A 13,073-nucleotide genomic window follows, 5' to 3' on the forward strand; every position below is an offset into this window, starting at 1 on the left:
GATATGAACCTCGCATCTCTATTAGACACTATATCCCTAGGCACCCCATGCAAACGAACCACGTGCTTCCTATAGCCAAAGCCAGCTGCATCTTGGTCCAATTATCTTTCATCGGCACAAGGTGAGCTGATTTCGTCAGTCGGTCTACTATTACCCATATCATGTTATTACCCTGCTGACTTTTCGGAAAACCAACTATAAAATCCATAGAAATGGACTCCCACTTCCACTCAGGTACCTCAAGATATTGAATCTTACCTTATGGTCGACGCTGCTCCCCTTTCACTCTCTGACAAGTTAAACAACGAGCCACGAACTCAGCTGTTTCCTTTTTTATCCCAGGCCACCAGAAAGTCTTCTTCAAATCTTTATATAGCTTGTCACCGCCTGGATGTACCGAGTACGGTGTGCAATGAGCCTCTATCATGATTACCTTTTTCAACTCCTCATCACTAGGAACACACCATCTCCCATCAAATCTCACACTACCATCCGTATGAATAGAGAATCTAGACACCGTCCTTTTCTCTACTCCAGCTCTCCACTCCTCAATCTTGGGATCCAAAGCCTGTTTTCTGCGAATCTCATCATAAAGGTCTGGCTCCACTGTCAAATCACCTCTAGCATGCCCTCTCTGGATCATATATATCCCCATCTTCCCCACCTCATCTCTCAGTCTCATCAAGGACATAGCTGTGCATAAAGAATGCACACTCTTCCTACTCAAGGCATCTGCAACCACATTAGCTATCCTCCCATGGTAGATGATATCCATGTCATAATCACCAATCAGCTCCATCTACCTCCTCTGTCTCATGTTCAACTCCTTTTGAGTGAAGATGTACTTGAGACTCTTGTGATCTGAAAACACCTTAAAGGTCGCCCCATAAAGATAGTGCCTCCAAATCTTGAGAGCAAACACAACTGCACCCAACTCCAGATCATGTGTAGGGTAGTTCTCCTCATAAGGCTTCAATTGCCTAGAAGCATAAACAATTACTTTCCCATTCTGCATCAAGACACACTCCAACCCATTCTTTTAGGCATCTGTATACACCTCAAAGTTCTCGCTTCCCTCAGGCAATGCTAAGATTGGAGCTGTGGTCAAACGCTCCTTTAATGTTTGGAATGCCGTCTCACAACTTTCATCCCAATGAAACCTGTTCTCTTTCCTCATCAAAGTTGTCATAGGTCTAGCTATCTTGGAAAAATCTTTCACGAACCGTCGATAGTACCCTGCTAAACCCAAGGAACTTCTGATCTCTGCCACATTCTTTGGTGCTTCCCACTTGGTAACCGCCTCAATCTTCGCAGGATCCATAGCTACCCCTTTCTTTGAAATCACATGCCCCAGAAAGGCAATCTCCTCTAACCAGAACTCACACTTATACAACTTTGCATACAGCTGATGTTCTCGCAAAGTCTGCAACACTATCCTCAAATGTTCCTCATGTTCCTCCTTAGTCTTAGAAAAGACTAAGATATCGTCTATAACGACCACCACAAACTGATCCAAGAACTGACTGAAGACCCGATTCATCAAATCCTTAAACACTGCAGGTGCATTAGACAATCCAAACGGCATCACCACATACTCATAATGACCATACCTCGATGTAAAAGTTGTCTTTGGTATGTCCTCCTCTCTAATCTTCACCTGATGGTAACCCGACCTCAAATCAATGTTAGAAAAGACTGCTGCACCGCTCAACCGATCAAACAAATCATCTATCCTCCGCAAAGGATACTTGTTCTTTACCGTCACTCTGTTCAGCTCCCTATAATCGATGCACAACCTCAAGCTCCCATCTTTCTTCTTCACAAACAAACCCGGTGCTCCCCACGGTAATATACAAGGTCTAATGTATCCCTTCTCAATCAGATCATCCAGCTGCTTCCTTAGCTCCTCCAACTCCTTAGGACCCATACAGTACGGTGCCTTAGATATTGGCCTCGTCCCCGGTTTCAGTTCAACACTGAAATTTATCTCCCTCTTTGGTGGCAACCCCGGATTCTCCTCTGGAAAAACATCTGGAAACTCTCCCACCACTGGTATCTGCTCAACTGACTGACTCTCCACTCTATGATCTCTCACATGGCATAAGATCAACGGGCACCCCTTCCTCAGATAGGACTTCAAGGTCACCGCTGCAATCAACTTGACTTTGGGTTTGACAATAAACCCTCGATAAGACACACTAATCCCCTTAGGACCTCTCAAAGAAACCCTCTTTTTATGATAATCTATCTTAGCCTTGTCGTCGGTCCACTTTGAGCTTATATTTCGGTTACTTGTCGTTAGGAGAATCTAGACCAAAACAATATTTATAACTTCACAAACAACTCTACTATTAGTAAAGAGGCAAGTAAAGGTCGGATCCCAAGGGACGGGTATTGATGTAGGATTTTCGATTGCAAGTGGTGGTGTCTAGGGGTGTCACAATTTGGGTTGAGATAAGAAGATCACTAAACTAAATAACAATAAAAGTAAACAAGCAAGATGACTAAAATGAGATGTAAACAATTGATTAAAAGCACTAGGGCGTCATGGGTTCATAGGGGATTCTTGGGAATTTATCATACAAACATATTCTCAAATTATAAGCAAGCAATTATTGTTGTGATAGGATCGAGTTGGTTTATATCTTACAATCCTAGGAAGGTTTGGGTCCCGGAGCCAAATCGATTAGATTGTACAACACCTACAAGTCGACTTAATCCTCCCTACTCAACTATATGCATGGTCTAATGAGACTCGAGTTGGTTTATGTCTTACAAGTCTCATTGAAAAGGTAAGTGATGGGTAAAAAATGCAAGGATTCATAGGCTCGCATTTCATCAAACATAACATGTGCATAAGTTGAGATCACAACAAGCAAGCAAATAAATTATGTGAACATATTAGATTAAGCATGAATCATTCCTCGTGTTGGTTTCCCCTAATTCCCCATTAACCCTAGTTAAGGAAACTACTCACTCATTATCAAGTTTAACATGTTAACAAGGTTGTCAATCATATCAACAAAGCAAAGCATGATGAATAAGTAAAGATGATTAACAATAATTAAAAAGGGATTAAGAGAATTTTACCTAATGATGATCCCAAAATAATAAGCAAAGAATAATAGAAGTACTTGATGAATGATTGGAAGATTGTCAATCCTCCAAATAAACCCAAATAATCTTCAATTACTCAAAATAAAGGATGAACAATAGAGAAATTAAGGAAATGCGATTTGTATTAATACTTGATTAAAAGTTGATTACAAGATTAAAGAGAGATTAGAATAATATAGACTACACTAAAAATTGATAAGAAGAACATGATAATCTAATTAGTATAATGGGATATTTATTATGGGGATTAGGTGCACAAATTAGGGTTACTAAGGGCTTAAATGACGATTAAGTCCTTAAGAAAAGTTGAGGAAATGCTCCTCTCGTAGAAAGATGCGAGTCTCCTTTTTGCTAGTCTTTCGAAAATATGCGCATCCCGAGTAGAACAAGAAGAAGCTGGGCTGCACTGGAGAACAATCCAAGCGTCCAAAGGGTCGGGACGAGAGGATTCTGCAGGTGGTGGACGAGCGGCTTGGTGTGTGGGACGAGCGGATTCGGGAGCTCTTGGACGAGCGGCCTGGTACTGGGACGCTCGGATTGTGGCTCTTGGACGAGCGACCCGATGCTGGGACGAGCGGATTCCAGTCCAGTGAGCATTTTCTTCTTTCCTTCTTTTCTTCTTCCAACAATCCTTCGGGATCTTGTCGGAGATGCAAGGATCTTCTTCATCATTACCCATCTACTACATTATTTACAAAGGTCTTCTACTCTTGTCTTCACTTTGATGCTTGGTCATTAGATTCGATCAATTTAGCTTTATTTTGCCATGAAAATGCAAGGTATGCTCTCCTCTCCTACCAAGGGAACAAAACCTCAAAGAATATGCAAAACAAAGGACTAAAGATAGTAAATGACCCAAATATGCACTAAAAAGCATAGGAACGAGGCTAATTCGGGGACTAAATATGCTTAAATATTGGTCACATCAAATATCCCCAAACCGAACCTTTGCTCGTCCCGAGTAAAGAGGTGACAAAACTAGGACCCTTATTTAAACTAACCTACTAATATAGCCGATATGAGACAATTAGCGGATCTCACTCCGCCCCTTCAACTCACAACAAGACAACATGAGGTAGGATGCCTTCTTGCAAGGCAAGGTGGGTCTTGCCAAAATGGAGACACATCCAATCATTAAAGCACACAAAATCAAGTAATGGATGCATCTACAAAAATGAATAACCACTTTCCTCATCTAAGTGGCAGAAATCATCTAAAGGGGAAGCAATTCAAGGGTACACACTCTTTCATAGATATGGTTTCTTCAAACTACTAAGCCTAGAAGGATACCAATAAATAACCTACAAATTGTGTCAAGCTAGGGTACCTTTGTCCTCAATCGTTAAATGCTTTTGTCAAGAACAGACTCCCTATGGTGTTAGAAACACTGGACGATCGTGGAATTCCCCTTCTTGCCTAGACAAGAAGAAGGGTCGTCCCCTCTCTACCATGCACAAAAATGGATACGATGGATAAAGTGATCAATAAGATTTGAGTTTCATGTGGGAGTTTGCTTTTTTTGTTGTTTTCCCCCTCAATTTCATGTGGCATATAACATTTGAGAACATTTTCTTTTTGCCATTTCTTTTGATGTTTGGCATTTCAATACTTGACAACTTTCAACTTTTGCATTTTCTTTTGAACATTTTCAAAGTCACCCCAATTAGTAACGAGGGTGCCTTATATTTGAAGCATAGGAGTTTTCATTTTGTTACTCCTCTTTTCATTTGATGCAATTTCAAACTTTTTGACTTTTCATTTCATTTCTTGAACTCAATATTTTTGAACATTTTTTGTTCCCATTCCCTTTTTGATGACAAAATTGTGGTAGAACATGGATGATGGTTGCATGGTTTCAAGGGTCACCTTGGAATAAACGGTAGCCAAGGAGTTATCACACCACAAGGTACTCTTGACTAGGCCTTAATCCATGGGTCAAAGGATACTAGCATGACACATCCTAGGGTGTTTTGCAATTATTCTAACAAGCAAAGTCTTAAGAAGAAAAAGCATCTACTAGGGCCTATGTACACTTGTCAAGCTTCCCAAATAGATGTTTTCACAAAATTTTTCTAACATGCAAACTACATGCCATGATGCAACTAACATTTATACAACCTAATGCATATGCTTCTACCAACTAGTATGCCAAATAATCTAAATACAATCCTAAATTCACATTGTTTATACCACATCAATCAAAATAAAGCCACATAGTCATTAACATAGAGAGGAAAAAGGAGATTGAAAAGATCATATCATGCGGTCTTCAATATCCTCATGTCTCGAATGTGGTGTAGTCGATCAATGTGAAAAAGGATGAACAAACATAATATATACAAGACAATATATATACAAGACTACACTACAAAGGAAATGAACATGTTTTTGGATTTTCAATTTTTCATTTTTTTTTGGATTTTTCGAAATTTTTTGATTTTTTTGGATTTTGTATAAAAATCAAATTAGAATTTCCCATCCCCACACTAGTATGGGCATTGTTCTAAATGACCAATACGATAGAAAATTATGCAATGCGAATGCATGATTTGTAAACTAAATGCAAACTACACTAAGCTACACTACATGATGCATGTGTTTTTGTTATGGCGGAGAGCATAATTTAGATTAGCTCCCAATGAATATGCATGGACTTCCCCAAACCAAAATATAAATTATTTCTAATGTCAAGAATTTCGGGAGAGTTCATGCACATGGAATGCAATGCATGAAACTAAAAATTGTCATATTGGATTTTTCAAGTCGGGAACAATAAAAATGAACACCTTAATGATGCCAAGGTGTTAGTCCTCCAATGTTGCTAGGACTCCATAAAATGATCAAGATAAAAGAAAAACAAGAGAAGCAGACAAACCATAAGGGAGGTGTAAGAATGTAGGAGCCTTCAAAAGTTTGCTAGTCCTCACCCATCGTATCATCATTATCATCATCTTCTTTGCTTGAGCCATCATCAACCTCCATAGATATGGAATCATGTACACTTTCACTTTCACTTCCTTGTTCTTCCTCACTTTCCTCTTCTTCTTGAACTTCTTCTTCTTCTCCTTCTTGGTCACCACTCTCATCAACAACCATTTCCTCTCCACCCGATCTACCACCACTAGAAGTGCTAGGATAGAATACTTCCCTATCCGCCCAACTAGGCAAAAGACAAGATGGATCAAGAAGTCCTTGCATAGCTAGATGTAGGAGGGGCAGATATTGGGCCTTGTAAGCATCAAGTCTATCATTGTAAGCTTGTTTATGCATTTCCCTTATGAGTAGACTCAAGTAATCATTTCCCGCCTTGACATCTTTGGGGTTGAACTCGTGGTACTCAAATGGGTAAGGTGGGGTGATAATGGAGGAGGAGGGCTCAATAACTTTGTCTCCTTGGTGTTGAATGATGTACTCGCTCTCTTCGAAAGAGTGGGAGAAGGTAGTTCGGTCGGTGAACATTCAATCGGCAAATTTTGCTAGGCAAAGTGAAGGATCTAGCTTCATTTGTCAACCACCCAAACTTGTTGTCAAGAGTATCGTTCTTGACCCACTTAAACTTTAGAATCATGGTGGGTAAATCGATAAGATGGCCACCTTTTACCGGTGCATAAGTGTTGTTCTTGTTGAAATCCCGGTTAAAATGCTTAGCCAAAAAGGTAACTAGTCCTCCATTGGCAATAAAGGCCGTGCCTTCTTTGCCATAATCAACATTAAGCCATCGATCAACCAAAAGTCGTAAAGCATTATATGACTTGGTGAATTCTCTCCCAATGTTCAAAGCCGACTCAAGAAGAATAAAATCGAGTTTGGTAAGATGATTTGTGCCATTTCTAGCTATCAAAGTATTCTCAATGACCTTATGCCATACTCTAATGCCCGGATGGTGGACTAAAAGAGCACGACAATCATGAAAACGTGTGAATTTCCTTCCGGAAATTGCCATCCAAAGAGGAGCGGGGTCATACTTGGTAGGCATCTTTGTAAATTTTGCACTATCACTAAGGCCAAATATCTTACCCAATTCGTCATAAGATAAGCATCTATCAACATTTTCAAGACGAAACTCAATGACGGTTCGAGTCTCCACCCTTGTGACTTTCAAAGAACTCAAAAATTCCAAGGTAAGGGAGGGGTATGTCAATTCTTGCATTGTAAGCAATTTACTTAAACCCATAGACTCGAAAAAGGTCTTAGTTTGTTCAAGGACACCCAACATTGACAATGCATCTTCACAAATAAACTCAGTAGGCATGATGCTTTTCTTAGCAAAGAGAATGAATTTCTCCCTATGAGAGTCGGAAGTGAAAATTACCTCCGGATAATCGGATAATTGTTCAATGACCGGAGTTGAAGTAGTAGCTTCCATAGGGGGATTTTGTTCTTGAACTTCCAACCTTGCCTCATGGACTACCAATGCCTTTGATACTTGTTTTGCTTGAAGAGCTAATTGCCTTTTGAAAAGTGTCTTCTTTTGGGGTGCCTTGTTTCCACCTTTTGTTCTTGCCATTCTCCTTTGCTTAATTTCACTAATGAAAGATTGAAATCTTCGATTTATAGTAATGCCCAATTCGATTTAGGATGAATGAATGTTGCTTTGTATCCTAAAAATCGACTCAAAACTTGAAGATTTTGGTGTTTGAATCACTTGTTGTTGCAAAAGGAGAGATTAATTTTTGTTGTGAGGGAGTTTGGATTTGATTTGGTTGAATTTGGTTGAGGGAATTTGTTTTTATTGATGGAGAGGATGAGGGTTTTGGGATTTTGGGATTTTGGGATTTTGGGTAGTGTTTGTGTTTTGAAGAAATGAGAATGAATGGGAGATGAGGGTTTCAAAAAGACCCGTTAATTTTGAATCTGCAGTGGGAGACGAGCGGACCAGGGGTCGGGACGCTCGGATTCTTCAAAAAATGGTTCAGGAAAAGACGCCATAGGACGAGCGGACCGCAGGGAAGACGAGCGGATTCCTTCAGCTGAGACGAGCGTCTTCTGCTTAGGACGCTCAGATTCCTTTCCAGGAAGAAATCCCAGAATTTGGCAGCAAAAAGACGAGCGTCTTTTTTTATGGACGACCGTCCAGACTGAGACGAGAGTCTTTCTGGTAGGGACGCTCGGATTAACAGTCAGACCCAAATATTATTTTCGGCAGCTTCACCAGACGAGCGTCTGATGGCTTGGACTCTCGGATTTCTTCAGGACAAGCGGATTATCCCTCAGGCCACTCAGATTCTTCCTTGACCTCACGGATTCAGGTCCATCCGTGGGTGCTTCGTAACCCGTGTCATTTCATTCTTCGATTCTTGTGTTCTTCATTGTAGGGGCACTACAAAGGCATGAATAGCCTAGGCAATTGCTATCCCCACACTAAGTCTAAGCACTACACAACAATAAATTCATAAGTCCCTCCCTCACTTCTCTCAAAATGTTGAATATCTTGATCAAGGCACAAAAATGTAAATCCAAAAATGAACAATATGCAATAGAATAATTGAAATGCAAGTTAGGGAGTTAGAATATTTACAAATGGTGGTTTAGGGAGGACTCCACCAAACTCTCATCCAATGTGAGATGTCAAGGGGGCATGTTCAAGGTGTTGTTGATGTTACTCAACACCTTGAAGAAGTAGTTGAAAGCTTGCTCATTATCATGATAAAGATTCTCAATAGATCTTTGCACTTGTTGTTCTCCATGATGGTTTTGGGTCATAGCATTACCAATATAGAGATTGAATATCCCTTCAAACTCATCATCACAAAGACCGCATACTTCGTCTACTTGCTCACTAAAAAAGTCTTGAGTTGATAAAGACAATTCTCCTTCTTTCTTGTCTTGGCCAATGAGGCCTTTCTCTTCACTTGTCATGGGTGAGCTTTTCAAGCTCTCATTGTTGCAATTTCCTTGCTCTTTTTATAGGGCATCATCCACTTTCTTTCTCCATTGAAATCCCAACTTCTTCCTATCATCCTTCCGGCTATAGTGATCAACCATAAAGCATGGCTCATGCAATCGGGGAGCTCTCATAGTCTTGTCAAGATTGAAAGTGATGGTTTCATCTCCCACTTCGAGGGTGATCTCTCCATGCTTCACATCGATCACCGCTCCCGCGGTGTGCAAGAAAGGTTTTCCTAAGATACTAGGAATGTTGGATTCTTCTTCCATGTCAACAATAACGAAATCCACCGGGATGAAGAATTTTCCAATTCTCAATGGAACATCTTCCCATACCCTAAAGGTGTCTTTGTTGATCTATCCGCCATTTGAAGCGTGATGTTGGTGCATTTGAGTTCTCCCATTCCTAGCCTCTTGCTAACCAAATATGGCATGACACTAACACTTGCCCCAAGGTCACATAAAGCTTTGTTGATTGTAGTGTCACCAATAGTGCATGGAATGGAGAAACTTCCTGGATCCTTGAGCTTTGGAGGTGAACTCCCTTGAAGGACGATACTTCTCACCTTAGTGAAGGCAATAGTCTCAAGCTTCCGGATTGATTTTTTCTTTGTAAGGATGTCCTTCATGTATTTTGCATAGGCTGGAACGTGATTGATCAATTCCGTGAAAGGAATCGAGACTTCTAAATTCTTCACAATTTCCATGAATTTTACAAGTTGGTCATCAAACTTAGGCTTAGCTTGACGACTCGGGAATGGAAGTCTAATTAAAATGGGCTCCTTCTCTTTGGCCTTTTTTTCATTTTTCTTTGAAACTTCTTGATTGGTGGGTTCTTCTTCTCTAGAGTTTTGCACAACTATTTCCTTGTCACTAGCCTCTACAACTTCATCATCAACTTGCTTCTTTGGCCCTTCATATCTTGTACCACTCCTCAAGTGGATGACACTAACCGTTTCATGTCTTGGGGGATTACTTTGAGGTGGTAATTGCCCCTTTTGCCTTTAAGAGCTTGAAGATGCTAGTTGGGTCATTTGAGTTTACAACCTTTTTGTGTGGGCTAGGATGTTGATGATGGTGATGTCTTTTGCTTGGCTATATTTTTGCATTTGAGTGAAAAATTCTTGTTGATTCTTTTGCATTTGGAGGACCACTTTTTGAACATCAAAACCTTGGTCATTTTGTTGATTGTATGGAGTTTGATTTTGGTAACCTTGGTTTTGGTTGTAAAAGGGTCTTTGATTTTGGTTTCTCATTGGAGGTGGGGTGTATGTCGGTTGAGGGTTTTGAACATTTTGGCTTTTGTATGAGAGATTTGGATAGAATTTGGTGTTTTCATTGTAATAGTTGGAATAAGGGGCACCACTTTTGTATGCTTGAAAAGCATTCACTTGCTCACTTGTTCCCCTACATTCACTTTGGTCATGTCCCAAAGTTCCACAATTCTCACATATTCCACTTGGAATCGATGAAGATGCTACCATGGCATTAACATGTTGCTTTGGTGATTTTGAGGCTTCTTCAAGCTTAGCCATAACCTTTTCAAACTTCAAGTTGATGGTATCAATATGAGCACTAAGTTGAGCACCCAATTGAGTAATAGAGTCCACTTCATGCTTTCCTCCTCTAGTAGCCTTGCGAGGTCTACTATATTGTGAATTATGGACCGCCATTTCCTCAATCTTGTTCCAAGTTTGATTATCGTCAACTTTGGTGAACATACCATTTGATCCCATGTTGAGAATGTTTCGGGAGTCTTCATAAAGACCATTCCAAAATTGTTGTACCAAGAACCATTCGCTAAGTCCATGATGAGGACATGAGCGACAAGTTCCTTTGAATCGCTCCCAAGCTTTATACAAAGATTCTTCGTCCCTTTGCTTAAAACCCGTGATTTGGGCTCTTAGCATGTTAGTCTTTTCCGAAGGGTGGAACTTTTTGTAGAAAGCTAGAGCCAACTTCTTCCAAGAGTCAATCCTAAGAGTAGCCTTATCAAGGCTCTTTAACCATTGTTTCGCGGTATCAATTAGAGAAAAAAGAAATAAGACCCATCGAATTTGGTCTAGAGTCACTCCGGTTTGTGAAATCGCATCACAATAGTCACAAAAAGTCTCCATGTGAGAATGAGGGTCTTCACTAGGCATCCCCCCAAATTGCCTTCTTTCGACTAATTGGATAAATGCGGATTTTGCAATAAAATTTGCGGTTAAGTGTTGTGGTGTGGGAGTACCATTGCGTAGGTTCTCCTCGGTTGGTACAGAATGTGATGAAAACTTAGGCATTGTGGGTTGATTTTGTGTTGGGTTTTCCTCACCTTCTCTTGCAAAAGGGTTGATGAACTCAATAATATTTGGTTGAATATCTACAACCTCACCAATACCTCTCAAAGTATTTCTAGCAAGTCTTCTATTGGTTGTCAAAGCCCTTTCAATTTCGTGATCAATGGGTAACAAGTTACCTTATGATCTTCTAGACATGCAAAATATCAAACAACTTGAAAACAATTAGAACAAATCTTGATGACTTTTGCTTCCCCAAGGCAAAGAAACACACAACTAATAACAATCAAAGAAAATCAAATCAAGTTAACACCGTCCCCGGCAACGGCGCCATTTTTGGTCGGTCCGCTTTGAGCTTAGATTTTGGTTACTTGTCGTTAGGAGCACCTAGACCAAAACAATATTTATAACTTCACTAACAACTCTACTATTAGTAAAGAGGCAAGTAAAGGTCGGATCCCAAGGGACGGGTATTGATGTAGGATTTTCGATTGCAAGTAGTGGTGTCTAGGGGTGTCACAATTTGGGTTGAGATAAGAAGATCACTAAACTAAATAACAATAAAAGTAAACAAGCAAGATGACTAAAATGAGATGTAAACAATTGATTAAAAGCACTAGGGTGTCATGGGTTCATAGGGGATTCATGGGAATTGATCATACAAACATATTCTCAAATTATAAGCAAGCAATTATTGTTGTGATAGGATCGAGTTGGTTTATATCTTACAATCCTTGGAAGGTTTGGGTCGCGGAGCCGAATCGATTAGATTGTATAACACCTACAAGTCGACTTAATCCTCCCTACTCAACTATATGCATGGTCTAATGAGACTCGAGTTGGTTTATGTCTTACAAGTCTCATTGAAAAGGTAAGTGATGGGTAAAAAATGCAAGGATTCATAGGCTCGCATTTCATCAAACATAACATGTGCATAAGTTGAGATCACAATAAGCAAGGAAATAAATTATGTGAACATATTAGATTAAGCATGAATCATTCCCCATGTTGGTTTCCCCTAATTCCCCATTAACCCTAGTTAAGGAAACTACTCACTCATAATCAAGTTTAACATGTTAATAAGGTTGTCAATCATATCAACAAAGCAAAACATGATGAATAAGTAAAGATGATTAACAATAATTAAAAAGGGATTAAGAGAATTATACTTAATGATGATTCCAAAATAATAAGCAAAGAATAATAGAAGTACTTGATGAATGATTGGAAGGTTGTCAATCCTCCAAATAAACCCAAGTAATCTTCAATTACCCAAAATAAAGGATGAACAATAGAGAAATTAAGGAAATGAGATTTGTCTTAATACTTGATTAAAAGTTGATTACAAGATTAAAGAGAGATTAGAATAATATAGACTACATTAAAGATTGATAAGAAGAACATGATAATCTAATTAGTATAACGGGGTATTTATAATGGGGATTAGGTGCACAAATTAGGGTTACTAAGGGCTTAAATGACGATTAAGTCCTTAAAAAAAGTTCAGGAAATGCTCCACTCGAAGAAAGATGCGAGTCTCCTTTTTGCTAGTCTTTCAAAAATATGCGCATCCCGAGTAGAACAAGAAGAAGCCGGGCTGCACTGGAGAACAATCCGAGCGTCCAAAGGGTCGGGACGAGCGGATTCTAGAGGTGGTGGACAAGCGGCTTGGTGTGTGGGACGAGCAGATTCGGGAGCTCTTGGACGAGCGGCCTGGTGCTGGGACGCTCGGATTGTGGCTCTTGGACGAGCGGCCCGATGCTGGGACGATCGGATTCCAGTCCAGTGAGT

General features: G+C 40.0%; 1 non-coding gene across 1 annotated transcript; it reads left to right on the forward strand.

Annotated features, from left to right (window-relative positions):
* The first annotated feature begins 10,806 nt into the window (after positions 1–10,806).
* On the forward strand, positions 10,807–10,913 carry LOC141624734 (small nucleolar RNA R71). The gene has a single exon (XR_012534539.1). It is a non-coding gene; the product is annotated as a small nucleolar RNA R71 (small nucleolar RNA).
* Positions 10,914–13,073: the final 2,160 nt, after the last annotated feature.

This window comes from Silene latifolia, chromosome X, assembly GCF_048544455.1.
Source record: "Silene latifolia isolate original U9 population chromosome X, ASM4854445v1, whole genome shotgun sequence".
NCBI lineage: Eukaryota > Viridiplantae > Streptophyta > Magnoliopsida > Caryophyllales > Caryophyllaceae > Silene > Silene latifolia.